The sequence below is a fragment of the Schistocerca americana genome, chromosome 8 (assembly GCF_021461395.2).
Source record: "Schistocerca americana isolate TAMUIC-IGC-003095 chromosome 8, iqSchAmer2.1, whole genome shotgun sequence".
Lineage (NCBI taxonomy): Eukaryota > Metazoa > Arthropoda > Insecta > Orthoptera > Acrididae > Schistocerca > Schistocerca americana.
Window position 1 is genome coordinate 373,798,459 of NC_060126.1, and position 24,097 is coordinate 373,822,555.

The following is a 24,097-nucleotide window of genomic DNA, read 5'->3' on the forward strand; positions in this document are numbered from 1 at the left end:
GTGTCAATTTCCAATTCTTGTAACAGTCCCTGAAAAGCTTCAATGTCATCATTGCAACGTCCTGCCAAAATAATAAGTCGTAAATGCTCAGGTAGTTTGATTAAACAAATGCGGATGAGTTCTGAGGGGCTGTATGGGTTTGACAGGTACTGATTCTTGTGCAACATGTCTTCAAAATATTTCATAAGACTGGAAAATTCAGATTGTTTGAAACGTTTCATCATTATGATGCTATGTTTTACTCGGTTTTGTGTAGCTTGAGACCAATACGCTGAGAGGAAGAAATGATAAAATTCTCCTTCACTGTGACAATCGTGAATGAGGGATCGCATTCTTACAACTGGTTCATTCTCTAAATAGCCACACATAAATTCTAATCTGTGCTCTAATGACCAGTTGGGAGGAAAACAATGAGAGAATTGATGGGGCCACGCTTGTGGATGAATGTCGTTGCCAGAATTCTTAAATGTTGTAAATTTACGTGTAGTAATGAACAGCTTATAGTCAAAATCATCATGTCGGCGAGTCGCATGTCGGTCACTGTTACGTCGTTTCGGTGGTTCCATCTCAAAATTCGATGTACCTTGCCAATTTCTTTCATAATTTCCGAAGTGCCCTGAGTTATTATATTGTGGTTGTTCCGTATTTCTATGTCCCTCTTCCCATACTGGAGCGCTAGTGTCCTCTGAAATATGTAATTCTTGTATTACTTGTGCCAACTGATCTTGTAGTACTTCCCGGGTTTCTCTTTTGTGCTGTGTATTGATTTGATTTTGATTTTGTTTGAATTTTCTAATTTGTTCATACTCTTCAGTGTCCGTGAAGGCTACCGGTCTTGTGTCATTCAGATCATCATCTACCTTAAGTTAGTGAACTGATCTGAAAGTTCGGCTGTATTATCCGATAGTGAAATTATTTTCTCTGTGTGTTTTTCTGAACCAAGTTTGAGAGTGTCCATTTGTGTTGAAATCGTATCTACTGTGTCCTTTAAGTTTTCCTGAGTTTTTGCAAGTTGCGTAACCGAATCGGTAGATGCAACTGAGTCAATTTTAGCTTGCAAGGTGTCGTAATTTTCATGAACAATAGATTGCAGTTCTTTTATGGCTGCTTCGTGATTCTGTAATGCATTTTCATGACGCGAAAAAATAGGTTGGAAATGCTCACAAATTTGTGTTTTTACGTCATTACAGACTTTTTGACATTTCGATTCTATTTTATGTAACTCAGTAGTTAAATCTTCACGTGTTTGTTCAAGCGTGGTGTGAAGATTTTGTTCCATTGCATCTAACTGTTGCTGTGTTTGTCTCTGGTGTTGTTCCATTGTGTCTAACTTCTGAAGATTTTGTTCCATTGTGTCTAACTTATGAAGATTTTGTTCCATTGTGTCTAACATTTGAAGCTTTTGCTGTGTTTGTCCTATTTGTTCTATTAATTGTGATAACAATGCACTGGTGTCTGAAACATGTTCCTCAGTGCTTTTCGGCAGTGAATTTGCACCGGCAACATTCACATTTTGACAAGCAGAAAATGTGTCTTGACTTATTTGAGAAAACGGTGAGGACCCAAAACCTGAATCTACAGTATTTGCGAGATTGTGTCCTGTCATTTCGGATTCCTGAGGCGAGCTGTTGCCGACCGATCGATCGATAATGCTACCCTGTTTACTAATTGTTTCACTGTCTACGCCATTATTTGCAGCCCGCTCCATTTCCTTATGTACAATTGCCAAATTACTACTTTGAACATTAGTTAATTCATTACACGGTGGCGCTAACACACTGCTTACGTCTTCACTGTCATTTCTCAGTTTACTTTGGAGCCTAGCATTACATTTTTCACACGCCATTATGGTCGCAATATTTCACACGATAACACAGAAAAGCACAATTTGAAGAGCAAAATAAGAAAACACATTAACATAGCATTGAAAATAATATCTAGTTAATCGCAAGCGCAGCTGCGAAATACTTGGTGCCAATCTACATGCATGCCACAACTGTTTTACTGTAGAATAATGAAAGACTGCAACTACAAAGAAGATTTTCTCTTCAATTACGCGCTAGCAATAAACAAAATATACACTAATTACACAAACTACAAGAAAAAATCAGAAGATTCCAGTGAGGTATCCTCGGCTAAGGGTTGACATATGAAACGTCCCCTTAGGACAATTATACATGACTGTGTTTAAACTGACACATAATATTTTTAGCGCAACGCAATCAAACTTTCAAAAATCCCTACAAAACAATGGCCCTGACTAACATTATCCTATACGTTCCACAAATCACTTACCTCACAAAAATCTTGGTTACTCGAACTACTGCAATAGAGCGAGCGCCACTACTGCCAGCTAAATAAAAGATTCAAACTACGGAAGGCACTAACTACTAATAGGCATAGTTAGCAAATGAAAGATTTTGATAGAGAACAAACAATGTATTTACCTTACTAGTGTTCATTAGTCATAATATATATAGCAGTTCATGACATCCAGTCTTACAAATTTCAAAACTCCGCCATTTCTCTCCCCACATCCACCACTGCTGGCGGCTCACCTCCAACTGCACAGCGCTACGCGCTGTTAACATCCAACTGCCCAACACTACAATGGCAGACAACAATGCAAACTAGCCACAGACTGCACACAGCACAGCCAGTGATTTTCATACAGAGTGCTACGTGGCGTTACCAATATAAAAACCTAAACAGCCTACTTACAGTACAACCATATTGGCAGCATACTGGCGAGGCATTCGTCTTCATGGACGACAATTCGCGCCCCCATCGTGCACATCTTGTGAATGACTTCCTTCAGGATAACGACATCACTCGACTAGTGGCCAGCATTTTCTCTAGATAGGAACCCTATCCAGCATGCCTGAGATGGATTGTAAAGGGCCGTTTATGGACGACGTGGCTCACCAACCACGCCGAATCGCCGTTGAGGAGTGTACAATCTGGACCGCCAGTGCCTTGATGAACTTGTGGATAGTGTACCACGACGAATACAGGCATGAATCAATGTAAGAGGATGCGCTACTGCGTATTAGAGGTACTGGTGTGTACATCAATCTGGACCACCACCTCTGGATATCACCCTGTGTGGTGGTATAATAGGCAATGTGCGGTTTTCATGAGCAATAGAAAGTGCGGAAATTATGTTTATGTTGATTTCTATTCCAATTTTCTGTACAGGTTCCGGAACTCTGGGAATTGAGGAGGTGATGGAAAAACGTTTTTGATGTGTATACTTCTTGCCCAGCGCAGGTTCTTCAGAATTTTTAAGTGAAAGTGCGGTGCTTCAGACTTTTTCCTTTCTGAGGGGAATTTCAATGGCGATCGTTTTCAAAATAATTATATCGTTTAGCTGCCTATTTTTGATTTTTAATTTAAAATAGAAGAGCAGTGCTAATGATTTCTTCGTATTACTGCATTTTCAAATGCCCTTGGTTGAAAGCGGCATATTATATCGCTGGCAGCCCACGTCCTACCCTTTGGGACGAGGGAGATGAAATAACAATAAAGGGAAAAATGGCGGTTATGGCGACCCCACACTGCGTAATTCACGGGAAACGTTTAGTTTCAATTCACAAAGTGTCTGCTTGCGCTAGTGTGCAAAGACTGCTATGGTTGAGTAAGATATATGTAGAATTGAAGTCGGTGTCTATTGTTTGTCACCAGATACCGTGTTGTAAATGTTTGCCAAGGTTCTGGTTTGCATTTCAAGGCCCGATGCAACGGTATTTATAGTAGTGCCAGATCTTTAACGAGCACTTATCTCTACTCTACGTCCAACGTTTGTTGTGCTTGGTAGTTTTCGAAGCACTGCACAGAATCGGTTTTACCTTAGCCCATCCGAGCCTTTTTCAGTACTTATTAAACCATTTCTAATTCTTACTGATTAAATCTTGCGTTAGTACTGCACCGCGTGTCCCATAAACGGATGCTGTATGCATCATGGTAGCCATAATTGTGGTTTAGATGCTGTTATATATTCTTGCTACTGCTTTAAAATTCTAATATCTGAGTATGCATTCTGCTTTCGGCATCGAGCCGCATCATGTAATGTTGCTCATTTTCTGCCTCCAGCACATATACGAAGTTCCCTGCACCATTATTGCAATTAGCAAATCCATTTCTTAAAACTGCAGTCAGAAGTAAGCTTCGTCTATTTCATTCCATGTTTTACAGGGTAGGAGGTACTTGTGAGGATGGAGTTTCAGATAGAGAGCGGGCGATTCATTAGTTTATAAACGACGTGAGTGCTTCGTGTCTTTGAACTTCAATTTTATAAATAGAAAAGCTAGTGTAACGGATTGAGTCAACCACATTCACTGTGCATAGCTTGATTACAAGCAGAACTATTTACATGATGTTGAAATCAGGCTACGAACCTATCAGAAGACAGTATGCTCGTAGATTTCACTCAAATGTTCATTCTACCCACTATTATTAAGTTGCACAAAGTAACTTATTGCTATCTTTCTCTAATTGTATTCCTTTACAAAAGTATCGTTTCTGGATCTAAACCTTAGAACACAGCTTTATTCAGTAAATCTTTATGATATGTATTTGCATGTAATCGAAATACAGACGAGCAGGAGAAGACTTAGATTGTTATCGAAGTACTTGTTCAGTGATGCAAAAATCTACAAATAACTGCAAAGTGTGTGGCTGTGGAATATTTCTATTTATCTCTGCATAACTTAAGAACGAGCTAGGTAGAGCAACGCATCATATTAAGAACTCTGAGAAAATGAATGGAAGTACGGGAACGCGTTGACAGAGATCTCCCAGCTTCGCCCAAGACGTTTGATGTCACATGGTGTGAGATCAAACTGACTATCAAGCCAAATAGAGCTGGCTACACAACACAGGAAAACAACGTGCACTTACAGTGAATTGCGGTGGTGGCCTTGATTCCAGCATGGCCCAGAGTCAACATATAGAGGACTTTACATGGGAAAGAAACATGGAGAAATTGGAAGAACGACGAAGTGTGATGAGTGTAGCCCAGGACTATTGCATTACTCACAGCATAGTTTCAAGTGCTTGGGGAGCATTCCGAACCACACATACTGCTGCTACAAGAGGTGTATGGTGGCTGCAATTTCGCACCTTACAAGATTGTGTCGTGATTTAGAACCAGAATTAGGTATCATTTGGTAAGTTGCACATCGTATATATGAATATTTAAATAAGACTGACATTGTCAAGTACACCTTGTAAATAGTTGTTAACGCTTATTGCATGAAAGGTGATGGATTGTCTTAATTACCAATATAGCGTAATGAATGATTGCTTATACTAGCAGAGGCTGCAACGCCAGTAGAAACGAAACACCAGGCGTAACTAAGGTCCTGGGTGGAGAAACCCGCACAGATGTGTTGGTCCTGCTTGACACAGGAAGTAGCCCAAGATGGACGATTGGGATGAGTGCTGAAGCACAATAGAGCGGCGGCCCGTCTTGTAATGAGGCTGGAAGGATAATCGGATAATACTTCGGAAATTCTGAAAACTGTGGACGCGACAGAGAGTAACGAGGAAGCTTTATCTCGGAAATCACGCAGGCTGGGTTATTTCCGTGCTCTTGTGCGAATTCCTAATTAATGGGAATGAGTATTTCCGCGTTTGACGGTCGCTCAGTATCAGCTTTTGTTGGTACAGACGGACTCGCTGTCTTTGCTCTCAGGAGATTTTATAATTAGTGAACGGTTGGGCAATGCAGTGTAGCAAACTTACAAGATTCTGGACTTCGCCTCCGTATAGGAAGTCGTCCTTGAGTACGCAGCGTTCAGTGATTGAGAGCACTTCTTCTGTCCTTTCTCACGTTGAGGCGTTATTTGAATTCCGTCCTTGTGGCTGTGAGTTTGCTTTCCTCGTCTGTGGAACACAGAGAGGAGAAAGTATTAGATTATACTAGTCAGAGGACCGCCTTCAGCCGTCCTAGTGTTTGAATGAGGATTTTCTTCGATATTTTCTTCCATCGATGCAGACGTGTACGAGAACCATCACTCCGACGCACCTGTCGCAGTAGATACGGTGATGTTGCTAACCGCTTCGGCTTATTAGGGCTATAAAGCTAAATAGCTGTCATCACGTAACTTTATTTCCACTGAGGTTGCACACCACTGCAGATCATCTTTGAAAATAGTGTCTTATGGTATTTGGTGCCTAGATGATGTCAGTCGTCTCGCGTTATTTATATTAGGTGGCGTAACCATAAAAAGGGCAGATTTTGGAAATTCATCAGTAATATTATTTAGGAAACTCATTACTATCTCTTTATGTCAATTGGACTTTGATGTACAAACATTTGTGGTATATAGAGGGGTTTTAATCTACAACAAATGTATAAGCAGAAACAACGCTTTGGTAGTTACTAGTTCCCTTAATCATTCATTTATGTCTCGTGTTGTAATTTATATGTTAAAGAGCAAGAAGGAGGAAATAATATCACCAATAAGAGATCCTCTGGGGGAAGTCAGATAGGGCGAAATCTTAATTTTCGCGTTCAGTATTTTCCGTTGCGTACATTCAGTTTTACACCATACTGGAGTAACATCTTGGAGAGTAGGAGGTGGTATAACATGGTCAGCTATAGCCGCAGATGATCACAATATTATACAACGGCCAAGAACACACCCACTTCAGTCAGTAGGCGCAGCTGCAGCTTCATTGACACGCGCGCATCGGCGACACCATTTGCCATGTTTCCGAGAGCATACGGCTGGACCTCCGAGGAGTGGTGCTCTTGTCGAACGAGAGCAAACTCAGTCTGAGCAGCTAATCTGGACGTACACTCACATGGCTGGAGATGGAAACACTTAGTTCTCTCAGGAACCATGTCGAACATGATCGTTTGGTGATCCAGATACTATGGTGTGGGAAGGCGTAATGTTGCGTGGACGTACTGACCTCCCACTCTTTGAAAACGGTACAGTCACCGGCTAATGTTATTGTGGTAGCGTACCCCTTCCCCATGTGCGTATTTTCAGGCGTGCATTAGCCCGCGAGTTCACTTTTAGGGACGACGATGAGCGATCGCATTGAGCAGCGCAGGTGGAGAACCTCCTGTTGCATCAGGTCTGCATGCACCAACGACAATCCTGCAGCTGTCAAACACGCTACTACGACAACTCATTACCAAACTTGTGGCCAGAAACACTTTGCGTAGAATACATTGCCGTCCGTGGTGATCGATCACACGCTCTATTCAGAACCGTGTCCCAGCTTTTGAAAATCGAGGGTGACATCATAAATCGCTGTGCCTTTGAACAAAAGTGTAATTCCTGTTCGTCTCATTGTGTATTTGTTTCTGTTACCAAATGTTCAAATGTGTGTGAAATCTTATGGGACTTAACTGCTAAGGTCATCAGTCCCCAAGCTTACACACTACTTAACCTAAATCATCCTAAGGACAAACACACACACCCATGCGCGAGGGAGGACTCGAACCTCCGCCGGGATCAGCCGCATAGTCCATGACTGCAGCGCCCTAGACCGCTCGGCTAATCCCGCGCGGCCATTTCTGTTACCTTCTGCACTGTACTGTAGCCGAAATTTTATCGACCTATGTTTCTTGGCAGTGACACAGCACGCGAAAGCTACTTTCGTCCTTGAATTTTGTTCACCAGTGTATATTAAAATTTTATCCAATACCATTCGCGTATGCAGAGTGGGAATACGGCCTGCTAGAACCCCTGGAAACCAAATGATTTTCTAATTTTATCCTCGTAATCTCCATCGGAGACGGTGAGGAACATTAGTAGTTTCTGCCCTTAAAGGCAGTTCTTGAAGTTTTGCGAGCACATTATTGCGAGATTACAGTGACTTATTGTTCGTGTTCCCCATTTCAGATTCGTCAACATTTACGTTACTCTCTCGCCAGTTAAACTTAACTGTGACCTGCGTTGCCTATGATTTACGCTCCATGTAGGTCCCAACTGATACGTGTATCAATGACAGGCTCTTATTTCTGAAGTTTGACCTTTTTGTGGTTCTCCAGACCTGGGTTCCATTGCAAAAAATAAATAAATAAATAAAATAAAAATAAAAATAAAAAATAAAAATAAGTTGTATGTGATATAGGCCCAACAGGAATACGAAAGGCGTGCTGTAGTACCATGAACATGAAGGAACGGAAAATCACACCAACTGATTTTTCAATTTTTAAAATTATTCTTCAAATGAAGAAGGTTAGCTAATTAATTTATTACTTTCAAAGTAATTGTTGTTATTGCTACATTAATGTCATTAATGCTCTCTCTATAAAGTGACTACGCACAACATCTGTCAAACAAATATCAGGAAAAAACACCTAATTATTTTAAGAACTCTCATTTCTGATACGATTTTTATACCTTGGAAGCTTGTGGCGTGAGATACAACCTATGTGCTGCTTCTGTTCTTCGTTTTGTTGTAGTCCTTCAGTTGCTTGATGCTTCTCCCAGCCAAATCATTTACGACATTTGGATTAAGAATTTGGTGTAGACCAATGACGAAATACTAAAATTTTGATTTCACTGTGCAAAATCTGACTTAACGAGCTTGTGACTCAAATCCGAACAAATTGTTCAGACCTAAGACGGATCTCCAAAAAGTTACATTATGATGGTAGGCCAAGTAACTTTTATTGAATGCTGCAATACACTACGAAGTGACACAGATACATGACACTATTTTCCTGCTCAGTTACCAAGTCTCCGTAAACAACGGTCGCAACGTCCTACCAGTCATTCCGTTTCTCGCTGATAGCGATCCACACCTTGGTCGTGGAACCATTCGAGAACTGTTCTTCGAAGGTCCTCATCTTCGGAAAATCTCTGTTCCTGGACATTGTTTCAGCTTGCCGAAAAAATGTAAACTGCCTGGTGCAAGACGTGGGCTTACCGATCAGTATCACCGACGTCTGTATTGACGTGGTGAAACATTGGTACTTCCTTCTGGTTGCGACATTTGCTTTTGGTCCATATACCACCGAAATTTCACGTTGAATCACTTTGGAATGTAGAAGTTTTATCAACAAGAATAGTTCTGTCCCACTACTTCATCATTGGAGTGCGTTTCCAGTTTACTGAGTGAGATGGCGGAGCGGTTGGTAAACCTAACGACGGTTTAAATCCGCGTCCGGTCACCCTGATTTAGGTTTTCTGTAATTTCCCTAGACCGCTAAAAGGCAAATGCCGGGATGGTTCCTGTGAAAGGGCACCACCGATTTCCTTCCCTGATCCGAGCTTGTGTTCCGTCTCCAATGACCTCGTTGTCGACGGGACGTCTAAAAAGTCAAGCAGTAGAAATACTAGCCGTGTGCGGGCGGGTGTAATCTTGTTGAAACGTAAGCTCAAGATGGCACGCTATAAAAGGCAACAAAATTGGACGTAGAATATCGTCGACATATTACTGTCTTGTAGGGGTGCGGCGAATGATAACAGAAGGCCTCCTGATACCCAAAGAAATGAAAACCTGGACTATTACTCCTGATTGTCGGGCCATATGGAGGGCGACAGTCAAGTTTGTGTCCAACCTCTGTCCAGGGCGTCTCCAGACACGCATTCTCTGGTCATCGGGACTCAATTAGAAGCGAGACTCATTCCTGAAAACAATTATGTTCCAGTCAACGAGAGTCCAGACCGAAGACGGGACTGGAGACGCCCCAGGGATACCAACCAGACAGTCGCCCACCATACGGCACGGAATCCAGGACTGATGGTCTGTGGTGCCGTTCCTTTTCAAAGAAGCATCCGTTTTGTTGTCATCCGCTACATTCTTAAATCACGGCGGTACGTCGACGATTTTCTACGTCTCGTTTTGTTGCCCTTCACGCCATACCATCCTAGGCTTACATTTCAGCAAGATGACGGCCGCCCGCACGTGGCGTTTCTACTGCTTATCTTCGTGCTTGCCAAACTCTACCTCGCGCATCAAGCTCATTGGATATCTCCCTAATTACGAACGTCTGGAGCATTATGGACAGGTCCCGGCAACAAGCTTGGGACTTTGACGACGTAAGCCGCCAACTGAACAGAATTTGCACGATGTCCCTCAGTAGGACATCCATTAACTCTATCAATCAGTGTCTAGCCGAATAGCTGCTTGCATAAGGGCCAGAGTTGGACCAGTGTCTTACTGACTTGCTCAGTTCCTGAAGCTCTTTCTCCCGAATAAATGATCGAGTGTTCGTGAAATTGTAATCATCTGTTTGTTTGTACAAGTACATCCATCGATTTCCGTCCCATTCGGGTGATACTGTCATGGCGCGAATTTTGCGTCTTAGTGTTTATACACACATCAAAAAATGTTTTACATCACCCTTGTTCCCAGAACTTGTGGAAATAGATGTTGACTGTGGATATTCTATCACAGACACAGTCCCTTTGACTGTTCAGAGATGTCACTAAACCCGCCCACGAGCAGCGCCTATTAGACGGAGGGGGTCCGACAGCCGATCAGTTCCAGTCATTTCACCAGGAAGATGGTATACGGCTCGTGTTGTCTGTAGGTCAACCATGTCTAGACGGTTAATACCGCGGTTCGATTGCATCCGCATTGTTACTTTGTGCCATGAAGGGAAGAGTCCAGGTGTCTCGGAGTGAACCAAAGCGGCGTTGTTCGGACATGGAGGGGATACACAGAGACAGGAACTATCGATGACATGACTCGCTCAGGCAGCCCAAGGGCTACCACTGCAGTGCATGGCCGCTACCTACGGATTATGGATCGGAGGAACCCTGCCAGCAATGTCATCATGGTGAATAATGCTTTTCGATCAACCAAAGGATGTCGTGTTATGACTCAAACTGCGCGCAGTGGGTTGCATGATGCGCAACTTCACTCCCGACGTCCATGGCGAGATCCATCTTTGCAACCACGACACCATGCAGCGCGGTACAGATGGGCCCAACAACATACCGAATGGTCCACTCAGGGCTGGCATCACATTCTCTTCACCAATGAGTGTCGCTTATGCCTTCAACCAAACAATCGTCGGAAATGTGTTTCCAGGTAACCCGGTCAGGCTGAACACCTTAGACACATTGTCCAGCGAGTGTAACAAGGTGGAGGTTCCTGCTGTTTTAGGGGTGGCATTATGTGGGAACGACGTATGCCGCTGCTGGTCATGGAAGGCGCCATAATGGCTGTAGGATACGTCAATACCATCCTCCGACCATATTGATAGCATATTGGCGATGCATTCGCCTTCATGGACGACAATTCGCGCCCCCATCGTGCACATCTTGTGAATGACTTCCTTCAAGATAACGACATCGCTCGACTAGAGTGGCCAGCATGTTCTCCAGACATGAACCCTATCGACATGCGTGTGGATAGTATGCCACTATGAATACAGGCATGCATCATTGCAAGAGAACGTGCTATTGGGTATTAGATGTACCGGTGTGTATAGCAATCTGGACCACCACCTCTGAATGTCTCGCTGTATGGTGGTACAACATGCAATGTGTGGTTTTCGTGAGCAATAAAAAGGGCGGAAATGATGTTTATTTTGACCTCTATTCCAATTTTCTTTACAAGTTCCGGAACTCTCGGAACCGAGGTGATGCAAAATTATTTTTGATTTGTGTATGTAGTTCGTAAGGTACTGGAGTGCTTCCATTTTTCTATTTTGCAGAACTTCTGTTTCCATATTTCATGGAATGCTAGAGAAATACGGTACACAGAAATGCATACTGCAGGGTTTGCCGTTGATTGGTGGATACAATTTTTCCGGTACCGTCACACCACCTACTTTTTTGTCAGTATGTGACGAAGCTAGCTGGGATATTCTTACTTCACCTCTTGTTTCGCCATCTGCGTCCTTAAAATTCAGTTTGAACTAATTACCAGTAACATACGTGAGTGTAATCTGCATTTTCATATAAGAGAAAGGTTGGCCCTCAGTTTTAAAGAATTTAACACCAGATCTAATTTAGTGCTTAGTTTTATGTAATTGATTTTCGAAGTTATTTTGACTTTACCTAGTCAGTATTGTTGACATATAAACAAATATAAATTCTGTAATAATTGTAAATATTTGGATGATGAAATGCTAATGTTCTTAATCAATCTGGATCTATTCGAAAACATGTTAGGGAAGTCATCCCTTAATTAATTCCAAAGTAATTAACAATTTTGTCAAAAGTATTTTATGCGTACCTATATTTGTTTTCATCCTTTAAACAAATAATTCGGCCTAACTCCTGTAATAGAAGAAACTGTTAAAAAGACAGAAGTTTTCGAAGTATTCAGTTAATTTAATGAGTTAAGTTTTAATTGTAATTTCTGTTAATTTAACTTCTAACAATGTGTAATTTCGGTCCCTGTTATTGTGAGGATATATAAGGGCCCGATTTTTGGTCACGAGACAGTCAGTCCATGGCCGAGTTTCAGACGAGAAACGTGTGTTAGTTAGAACCACAACAATGCTACAGTTTCACTGTGAAATAAGTGTTACACAATTAGGCCGTGTCTTAAAACAATGTCAGTGTCTGCTCCATACGTACTTTCTATTCTTCAAGAACTGTGAACTTTGTTGTTAGGTTTTTACTGCTCGTAGATGTTCAACAGGAAATTATTGTAGCAGTGTGTGGATGTTCGCCTGCAAACTATTAATGAGGCTTATCGAAAGTTAAATAATAGTGCACTGGCCATATAACTGTATATAATATTGGGGGTTGTGAACTATGAGCGTAAAAGACTGTGAAACAAAACTGTGCACCTGTTGGCTACATCATTTACAGTAGGCAGTAGTTGTACTTCCACAACCCATTTTTCAGCCAGTGTAGCAGCAGTACGTCGACACCGAGGACAATCAACGAAGAGACAAAAAGCAGGCGAGCGTCGTCACAAGTATTTTCATTTGGCAATACGATTTGAAGAAGCGAAGATGTTGACAAACGATGAAGCATGATTGTCAAAAAATTAATAACAAAAAAAAATAAATACATCAATGATTGAGAGAAAGGAACGAAATAATCCATGCTAATTTGCTCGCTAAAAGCCCATGTCTCTTGCGAGTCATGAAAAATTATTTATGATGTCACATGACAGAACTGAGAAACATAAAGTGGTAATTATAGAGGTAATTGAAACTGATAAAAGTGTTGGAGTAGCTGATATTTACGGCGACAGGAAAGCCACTTGAGTGATGTTCAGTGTTATATTATCAGCAAATGCTAGCAGTGAAACTGTCACGAAAACCTGCAAAGCAACTACATCGCTCAGGTAATAATGTTTCTAGCCAAAAAAAGCAAAGACGCTATTTTTTGTTTTATGATTATTATTTTGTATAGCATGAAGATGAATACTAATGTAGAACAATAAGCAGATATAAGTTACTAAGGGCAAATCTTAAATATATACAGATTCACATTTTGATAAGCAAGTAATGAAGTATTACTAATGCTGTATGTAGAGATACCTCAGTCATTTGTGATAATCTCATGAGACTCATGCGCATTTTACAGACTATCAATTTTTGTGTAAGTATGAACTACTGTTCGAAGTAGAAGCAATTTTCTGCAGCTGCAATGTGGAATACTGTTGTGATTCAAGTCGACAAGCTGAAACTAGTTTCACTGTTTGAAATGAAAGCAATGTTCAAGAGAATCATTTGCTAACCTCATTACGAAGTGCTGAATATAATTATTATTGCAGCTGTGTTAAAATACTGTGCAAGAAATCCCAACTGAGGAACTGCAGTTTTGTTTTAAATGTGTAGCACGAAGACATACATGTATCATAAAGTATGCTATATCAGGAATATTGTGAGGCCAAATAACGCTAGTCGCTTGTTTATGAACGAGAAAACATGGACTATTATTTGAACAATTTGTCTTTTTTATGTTAAACACCACTATGTCATTTTTGGTAGCATTTTCGTGGTGGCAATGTTAATCAGGATTTATCTAACCTGGTAGATAAGAGTGAAGTTTCAGAAAAATGGCCATGAGTAACAACTGTTGTTGTACAGTGGCCGAAAGGATGGGAAGGAGGCGGGGTAGATCCCTCTGGGAAACGGATGTGTCAGAAAAATCTCCGTGTACGCGTATCTTCGGACACCTTTTTTTGAACAGAATACAGTCTAATAATAATTGTAGTAATAGTAATAATTATGTCCGCCACCGTAGCTGAGTATACAGGGCGCCAGCTTGTCATGCATGATGCCCGGGGGGGGGGGGGGGGGGAGAGGGGTCGGGGTTCGGTTCCCGACTGGGTTGGAAGTTTTCTCTGCTCAGGGACTGGGTCTTTGTGTCGTGTCCATCATCATAATTTCGTCCCCATTTACGCGCAAGTCGCCGGCGTCACCTCAAAAGACTTGTACCAGGCGATCAGGCCTACCCGCCGAGAGGTCCCCGTCACACGACATTAATTCATTCCGTAATAATAATAAACAGAGTCCACGAAGGAATTATCCGAATGGCACGGAAACCGGTAGATGTGTTGCACATGTGCAAAATAAGCCTGACAGTCACCTGCCATATGGCCAGAAGAACCAGAAGCGATGTTCTGGGGTGCCATTTCTTTTCATAACATGACCCGTTTGGTTGTCACCAGCAGAACCCTTACAGCAAAGTGGTATGTCGAAAATATTCTACGCCGCTTTTGTTGCCCTTCGTGGAAAGCCATCCAGGGCTTACATTTTAGTAAGATAGCGTCCTACCGCACACGGTGAGAATTTCTACTGCTTTTATTTTTGCTTGCCAAACCTTACCTTAGGCAGAAAGGTCACCAGATCTCTTCCTAGTTAGGAATGTTTGGAGCATTATGGGCACGGCTCTCCAACCATCTCGGGATTATAACGATTTAACACGCCAATTGGACAGAATGTGGCGCGGTGTCTCCCAGGAGCAAATCCAACAACTCTATCAATCAATAACAAGCCTGCATAAGCGCCAGAGGTGAACCACCGCATTACTGAGCTGCTATGTTTGTGAAGCTCTCTCGCCGGCCGGTGTGGCCGGGCGGTTCTAGGCGCTTCATTCTGAAACCGCGCGACCGCTACGGTCGCAGATTCGAATCCTGCCTCGGGCATGGATGTGTGTGATGTCCTTAGGTTAGTTAGGTTTAAGTAGTTCTAAGTTCTAGGGGACTGATGACCTGAGATGTCAAGTCCCATAGTGCTCAGAACCATTTTGAGGCATTTGAACCATTAGATTTGAAGCTCTCTCTCCTGAATAACTCATCCAAGTAAACTTCTCTCATTTGTTTATCTTTTCATGTACATCTACAGATTTCCGTTCGATTCGGATGGTTGCTTCGTGATGTTCCTTTTTTTTTTGTCTTTGAGTGTGTTTTCTTCTTAACGTGCTTCTGCGTAATGTTGTACATGACTGGGAAAGACGTGACCACTCTACCACTGTGGTAATAGCCAGAACTATTTTGTGTTTATCCATATACTCTTTTGATCGTAGTAGCCACAACTGTGTATACTCGCGGCATAGTAATGGCTGGTTCAAATGGCTCTGAGCACTATGGGACTCAACTGCTGAGGTCATTAGTCCCCTAGAACTTAGAACTAGTTAAACCTAATTAACCTAAGGACATCACAAACATCCATGCCCGAGGCAGGATTCGAACCTGCGACCGTAGCGGTCTTGCGGTTCCAGACTGCAGCGCCTTTAACCGCACGGCCACTTCGGCCGGCCCGCACAGTAAGAAAAGCTCTCTTTCGCTGAAAATGCACGGTGGAGCAGCAACACAAGCAACGTCCTACACCTTGCCGAATCGGCCGTCAATCAAAATTTATGTACAAAACTTCAAACACGGTGACATATTGGCAAATAATTTGACAGGTTAGGTAGTTTGACAAATAGTTTGATCGAACATCTCGATGTTTAGAACATCTCGACAGACGGTAATTTACAGAAATCTTACCAGACAGACGGGACTGCTCAACCGAATTGTGCTTCTGCTAACTGTGTTGTCACCACGGTTGTTCTCAAGTTCCCTCCGTGCTCGTGGTCTACCTGCTAGCTTTCACTCCCACTTCCCGAGCCTTCGCTAATGTCATGCACCAGTTACCCCATTATTTATGCACGCAATAAGCTAATTTAGCAATTTACCTGTACTTTCTGACAAGAACACGTGCAGTTTATCTTCAAGCGAACGGAAAAAAATTGTGTTGTAGGTCCTGTAGTGCCTGTGCGCAGTACGCAAACAATTAAAGGTGAAAGATAGTGCAATAGGTAAACATTCCACAACACTCGTGTGACAGGAAAAATAAACTGTGGGGAGATTAGAGTTTATCACCCCGTCGACGACGCGAACATGGGTCGGGAAGGGGGGGGGGGGGGGGGGGAGGGAGGGGGCAGCGTAGCACAGCCTTGTCTAGTGGCGGGGCTCGTTTCCAAAACAATCATACTGGCATTGTCTTAAAAATTTTTGCTGGAACAATAACTGTGTGAGATTCACTAGTAGATTATTGTGCTGTCTATTTTTACTCTATCTGTGTAGATGGGTCAAGAGAGTTTGTCTTGTAATTGATTGGTAACGTACATTGCATACGCCACCTTGAAAATGGCTTCAAGCCGAAGTTATCGAACATTAGTTAAAAGAAAGTTTCTGTAATACGTATGGCCTGAGCAAAAATTCATTGCTGTGTGTCTAACACAAGAACTTTTTTTTTTTTTTTTTGTGCACGGACTGTCCAGTTTTGACCAATTTTCGCATCTTTATCGATACTGTTAGAACTGGAAATTTTGCCTACAGGAGATACATTCTGAAGTAATCGCACTACCAAAAAAGCTGCAGGACCTCCGGTTTTTCAACACCTCAATAAATTCGCTTGCCAGTTATCGTCGTAGTCAGACGTCTTACGAATAATAAATGATAAAGCTCCTCTCAACGTTCGATTTAGTTTGCACGCTACAGTGCTTTACAGGGTTCGTCTTTCTGGGGGTATGAGCTTACTCACTCAATCAGTTATAAGGCGTCCTATAGTTCAGACCGCTGCTCGTGGTCTTGCGGTAGCGTTCTCGATTCACGCGCACGGGGTCCATGGTTCGATTCCCGGCGGGGTCAGAGATTTTTCCTGCCTCGAGATGACTGGGTGGTGTTGTGTCGTCTTCATCGTCACCATTCATCCCCATTACCGTCGGAGGAAGGCAATGGCAAACCAAATCCACTAGGACCTTGTCTAGTACAGCGTTGCGAGTCTCACGCATCGTCCCCTGCGCTCCTCGGAGTATGGGACCTCATCATCGTCATAGTTCAGAGTGGACTCCGAAACCGCGGTGAAACATGGCTTGACTCATATACAAAGCTTGGACCCAATATAAAAACATCGCGCAAAATGCATGCTGGAACGTAATTAATGTACATGCCAGCCAAGCCTGTAGGTTTCATTTGACCAAGAACGACACTTGCGTTCTGACCTCGTTACGTTGCGAGCGTCAGTCGTGATCAGCACATAGTTTCCTGTAATTGTGGGTGCATTATGTCGTAGAGAAGCGAATTCAGACGTGGACAAATTATTGCTGCTCGTACGGTGGGTGCTTCCGTAGTCAAGAACCTCAAGTGTTCGGTGTTACGAGGCGCATCGTATCCAAGATCTATAACCGGATACAGGGAAAGCGGAAAAACATGATCAGCTAAGTCACAACGCGGACGAAAGTGTGTGTTGGTCGATCGTGACAGATGGTCATTGAGGAGCACTGTGACGAAACATATTGAAACAAACTGCAAAAGTACCTACACAACTGAGGGTCACTCTCGCGAATACTGTCAGCACCAAAACAGCACGAAATGAGCGCCATAAGCAAGGAATCCCAGGGCTAGCTGGAATCGCAAAACCATTCATCAGTGATAAAAATGCCCGTAAAAGAGAAAGGTGTTGCCGCAGTCATAAGACCTGGAGTTTGTGTGGATCAGTGAAAGAAAGTCATTTGGTCGGATGAGTCTTGTTGCGCACTGTTTGCAACTTCTGGGGAGATTACATCCCAGGAGTGAAACATGATGGGTGTTCAGTTATCATTTAGGCAGCAATATCGTGGTACATCATGGGCCGCATGGTTACTGTGCAGGGTAGCATTACCATTTTGGCTGATCAGATCAATCCCATGGCACAAATTCGTTCCCTGATGGTGATGCTGCGTTCTGAGACGACATGCCAATGTTGGCACAGGTCGCTTCTTCCAGGCTTGGTTTTCTGAGGAAGACTATGAATACTCCCAATTTTCCCTGGCCATCACAGTGAACCGATATCAATATTATTGAGCCTTTGTGGTCTGCTTTGGAGAGAAGGAAGCGTGATTTACATGTATGTGATACTCCGCAAGCTACCTAATGGTGTGTGGAGCAGGGCACTTCCGCTATAGCTAACTGATTCCCCCCCCCCCACCGTACCCTGTTCCACTCGCGAACGGCGCGTGGGAAGAATGACTGTCGGTAAGCCTTTGCTTTAGCTCTGATTTCTCGAATTTTCTCGTCGTAGTCATTATGCGAGATGCACGTAGGAGGAAGTAATATGTTGAACGATTCTTCTCCAAAAGCGCTCTCTCGTTTTTTCAGTAGTAAAGTTCTCCGTGGTGTACCACGCCTCTCTTGTAACGTCTGCCAGTGTAGTTTGTTGAACATCTTGATAACGCTCTCGCGCCGACTAAACGATCCCGTGACGAAACGAGCTGCTCATCGTTGTTTCTTCTCTCTCTCTTGTATCAGTCCTACCTGATAAGTATCCCTTGTCGATGAACAAAACCCAAGATTCGGTCGAAAAAATGCCATGTAGGCCACTCCCTTCATGAATAAGCTACAGTTCATTAAGATTCTTCGTAAGAATCTGTCTAGCATCTGATTTTCTTACTGTTTGTTTTATGTCGTCTTTCTACTTAAGTTCCCGGCGGGGACAGGGATTTTCTCTGCCTCTTGCTGACTGGGTGTTGTGTGATGTCCTCAGGTTAAGTTAGGTTTAAGTAGTTCTACGGTCTAGGGGACTGATGACCATATATGTTAAGTCCCATAGTGCTCAGAGCCATTTTCTACTCAAGTTCGCCATGGATAGTCACTCATATATATGTTACGGTAGATACTGTTTAAAGCAGATTCTCATCAGTAGTATAGTGGTACAGTAGTGGATTTATTTGCCTATTCATGCGCAGGATGTTAAATTTACGTCCGATTCATCAGTCCTCTGCAGGTCATTCTGTAAATCGATACTGTCTTCCGACGTCGCTACTTTCTTATAGACATCATATCATCTGCTAACAGTGGTAAAGAATTTTCGAGTCTTTGTGCTAGATCATTCATATACGCTGCAGACACCAACGGTCCTGTCACACTTTCAGGAGATACTCCGGAAATTACCTTTACAGCTGGCTGTTCTTTACCGTTCAGAGCCTCATCTTCTACCGACAAACAAGTTTTGGATCCAGTCGCAGATCTGGTCCGATACTCGATATGCTCGTAGTTGTTTTTTCATTAAACGGCAGTGCCAGACGGTGACAAATGCCTTCCTGAAGTCAAGGAATACGGCATCAACATGGGCGCCGTTGTCTTCAGCGCTACTGACAGGGAAAGAGCGAGTTGAATTTCACAAGATTCCTATTTGCGGAATCCATGTTGATTTTTTATACAGGAAGTTTCTGTTCCCCAAAAGATAAGATCACCATGCACCGCTGTTATTGCCACCTGAACTTGGCACTGTTTTACTGGAAGAATGGTATAAGATTCCCTTGAAAACTGTAGAAGATCTGTATTTATTCATTCAGAGACGACGGGAAGCTATTTTGCACGCCAAAGTATTTCCTACACTATATTAAATATGGTAGTGGTTGTTGTTGGCGTTTGGTGTGTTGTTGTTGCATACAAAATATCATGCAAAGTAAGAGAAGGGATAATTAACAGAAACAAATCCGAAAAGCTATTGAATAATGAATAAAATTCTTCAGTTTTCTAGTCTGACACAACTTAGTATTCGAACCTTTCCTTTCCTCTTCTTTTCCATTTCCTTTTCTCTTCTTCTCCTCTTGCTTCCTCTTCCTTTTCTCCGCTGTACCTTTTCATTTCCTATGCTTTTCCTCTTTCTTTCCTCTGTTTCTCCTCTTCCTTTTCGCTTTCTTTCCTCTTCCTTTCTGCACGTGTCAAAGTTTTTATTTCTTCTGCCTCAAATTTGATTTTCCAAATTCCCCTTAGGATTACTTTACAGCTTGCTCAATCTACAGATTGAGTGACGTGGTGGATAGACTACAACCCTGTCTCACTAACTCAACAATCACCACCTTTCCTTCATGTGGTTCGACTTTTACAACTGCAATCCGTTTCCCGTACTAGTTGTAGATAATGTTTCGCTTCCCGTATTTTATCTCTGCTACTTTCAGAATTTCCAAGAGTGTACTCCACCAACATTGTCAATAGTTTTCTCTATCGCTACAGATGCTATAATTACAGAATTTACCTTATTCAGTTGCTTTTATAAAACAAATCGTAGGGTCAGCATTGCCACACGTATTCATATCTTTCTACAGAATCCAAACTGGACGTGGCCTTTTTAATATTTTCCTGCGTCTATAAATAATTCGTGTTAATATTTTGCCACCATCCCTTATGAAACTGATCATTTGGTAATATTCAGACCTTTTAACACTTGCATCCATTGGAACTCGAATTATTTCATCCTTCTTAAAGTCTGGGGTTATGTCACTTGTCTCATATATCTTGCTTACCAGGTGGAATAGGGTTTTCATGTTATGTATCTTCCAAGGATCTCAATAATTCTCGGGGAATGATATCTATTCACATTTCTTTCTTGCCACATCGTTCAGTCGTGTGTCTAATTCTTCTCGCAAAATCATCCGTCCCATCTAACCTTTAACTACTTCCCCTTCCCTTTGCATTCCATTGTCTTCAAATTCTGGCAGCAGGGGGTCCATACAGTATTAAACACACAAGGCGTAACAGTAATAGCACAGTTTACGACATTGACAACCCTCTGCCAGGCACTTAACTGTGAACTGCAGAGTAACCATGTAGATGATGAAGGAAGTAAATTATTACCTAACAGGTTGGTTACCGAACGGTTGAGGATGGATGTTTCACAGACAGACAGACCAAGCCAGGAACACGTAGTTCGGGATGAAGCTCTGTTGTAGCCGCTGGCGAGTACAACATGCCAAATGTGGTCGTCTCAGCCGAATCCTGTCTCGTCTTGATGGGAGAATCTATTAACAGAAACAGGATACGTGTAAAGTGCCAATCACGTAAGTTATAACAATCAGTTTTGTCGGTTAAATACTGAATGATAATATCCTTTCATATCTTCATCTACGTCAGTATTTCGCAAAGCAAATTGAGATGATGGCATAGACTACGTCCCATTGTACTAGCTGTCTCGACTAGCTTGCCATAAAGGGAAACAACACGGGAAGTCACTATCTTCGACGTACAGCTGTGCTATAAGGATGCCAGATGACTATAAAATGAAATGTCACCCCAGAGAATCTTCCCTGGTTTATTTTGATTTGTTTTGCTTTACTTTAGGGCCCAAAAACAGCTGGGGTCATACGCGCAAATCTTCCCTGGTTTTTGGTCCACATGGTGACAGCCAGGCTGGTATCCCATCGCTGTTCGAGGCGTCTTCAGACACGTCTTCGCTGGTCATCGGATCTCATTTCGAAGCGGGACTCATCACTGAAGGCAATTCCACTACAGACAGATCCCAAGCCGAACAAGGTCTGGAGACGCTCCGTACGGCAAAGGAATACCAACATGATTGTTCAGAGACTGGTTTGATCCAGCTCTCCATGCTACTCTATCCCGTGCAAACTTCTTCGTTTCCCAGTACCTGCTACAACGTACATTCTTCTGAATCTGCTTAATGCATTCATCTCTAGGTCTCCCTCTACGATTTTTACCCTCCACGCTGACCTCCAATATTAAATTGGTGATCCTTTGATGCCTCATAATATTTCCTACCAACCGATCCCTTCTAGTCAAGTTGTGCCATGAATTTCTCTTATCCCCAATTCTATTTAATACCTCCTCATTAGTTATGCGATCTACCCATCTAATCTTCAGCATTCTTCTGTAGCACCACATTTCCAAAGCTTCTATTCTCTTCTTGTCCAAACTATTTATTGCCCATGTATCACTTCCATACATGGCTACACTCCATACAAATACTTTCAGAAACTACTTCCTGACACTTAAACCTATACCCGATGTTAACAAATTTCTCTTCTTCAGAAACGCTTCCCTTGCCATTGCCAGTCTACATTTTATATCCACTCTACTAAGACCATCATCAGTTATTTTGCTCCCCAAATACAAAAACTCATTTATTGCTTTAAGTGTCTCATTTCCTAATTTAATTCGCTCAGCATCACCAGACGTAATTCGACTACATTCCATTATCCTTGTTTTCCTTTTGTTGATGTTCATCTTATATCCTCCTTTCAAGACTGTCTATTCCGTTCAGCTGCTTTTCCAGGTCCTTTTCTGTCTCTGACAGAATTACAGCGTCATCGGCGAACCTCAAAGTTTTTATTTCTTTTCCATGGATTTTAATACCTACTCCGAATTTTTCTTTTGTATCCTTTACTGCTTGCTAAATATACAGATTAAATAACATTTGGGATAGGCTACAACCCAGTCTCACTCCCTTCCAAATCACTGCTTCCCTTTCATGTTCCTCGACTCTTAGAACCGCCATCTGGTTTCTGTACAAATTGTAATAGCCTTTCGCTCCCTGTATTTTATCCCTGCCATATTCAGAATTTGAAAGAGAGTATTCCAGTCAACATTGTCAAAAGCTTTCTGTAAGTCTACAAATGCTAGAAATGTAGGTTTACATTTATTTAATCTATCTTCTAAGATACGTCGTAGGGTCAGAATTGTCTCACATGTTCCAACATTTCTACGGAATCCAAACTGAATTTCCCCCAGGTCGGCTCCTACCAGTTTTTTTCATTCGTCTGTAGAAAATTCGCGTTATTATTTGGCAGCCGTGACTTATTAAACTCATAGTTCGGTAATTTTCACATCTGTCACCACTTGCTATCTTTGTGATTGGAATTATTATATTTTTCTTGAAGTCTTGGGGTATTTCGCCTGTCTCATACATCTTGCTCACCAGATAGTAGAGTTTTGTCAAGGCTGGCTCGCCCAAGGCTGTCAGTAGTTCTAATGGAATGTTGTCTACTCCCAGCGCCTTGTTTCGACTCAAGCTTTCAGTGCTCTGTCAAACTCTTCTCGCAGTATCACATCTCCCATTTCATCTTCATCTACATCTTCTTCTATTTCCATAATACTGTCCTCGAGTAAATCGCCCTTGTATAGACCCTCTATATACTACTGCTGCTACGGTCGCAGGCTGTGTGTGATGTCCATAGTTTAGTTAGGTTTAATTAGTTGTAACTGATGATCTCAGCTGTTAATTCCCATAGTGCTTAGAGCCATTTGAACCATTTTTTATGCTCTTTCCACCTTTATGCTTTCCTTTCTTTGTTTAGAACTGGGTTTCCATCTCAGCTCTTGAAATTCATACAAGTGGTACTCTTTTCTCCAAAGGTCTCATTAATTTTCCTGTAGGCAGTATCTATGTTACCCCTAGTGAGATAAGCCTCTACATCCTTACATTTGTCCTCTAGCCATCCCTGCTTAGCCATTTTGCACTTCCTGTTGATCTCATTTTTGAGACGTTTGTATTCCTTTTTGCCTACTTCATTTACTGTATTTCTATATTTTCTCCTTCCACAAACAAATTGAAAATATCTTCTGTTACCCAAGGATTTCTACTAGCCCTCGTCTTTTTACCTACTTGATCTTCTGCTGCCTTCACTATTTCTTTCCTCAAAGTACCCATTCTACTTTTACTGTATTTCTTTCCTCCATTCCTGTCAATCGTTCCCCAATGCTCTCCCTGAAACTCTCTACATCCTCTGGTTCTGTCAGTTTATCCATGTCCCACCTCCTTAAATTCCCACTTCTTTGCAATTTCTTCAGTTTTGATCTACAGTTCCTAACCAATAGATTGTTGTCAGAGTCCAGATCTGCCCCTGGAAATGTTTTACAATTTAAAACCTGGTTCTTAAATCTCTGTCTTACCATTACATAATCCATCGGAAACCTTCCAGTATCTCCAGGCCATCTGTAAAACCTT

At 42.2% G+C, this 24,097-nt stretch overlaps 1 protein-coding gene across 1 annotated transcript in view; it reads right to left on the bottom strand.

Annotated features, from left to right (window-relative positions):
* The window catches only part of LOC124545162 (UDP-glycosyltransferase UGT5-like), a 104,587-nt gene extending 88,592 nt beyond the window's left edge, over window positions 1-15,995 (bottom strand). The window contains exons 1-2 of the mRNA XM_047123995.1: window positions 15,880-15,995; window positions 5,746-5,886 (exon numbers count right to left, since the gene is read on the bottom strand). The gene's annotated coding sequence lies outside the window, so the exon portion shown is untranslated. The remainder of the gene's footprint in view (window positions 1-5,745; window positions 5,887-15,879) is intronic.
* Between the last annotated feature and the right edge of the window lie 8,102 nt (window positions 15,996-24,097).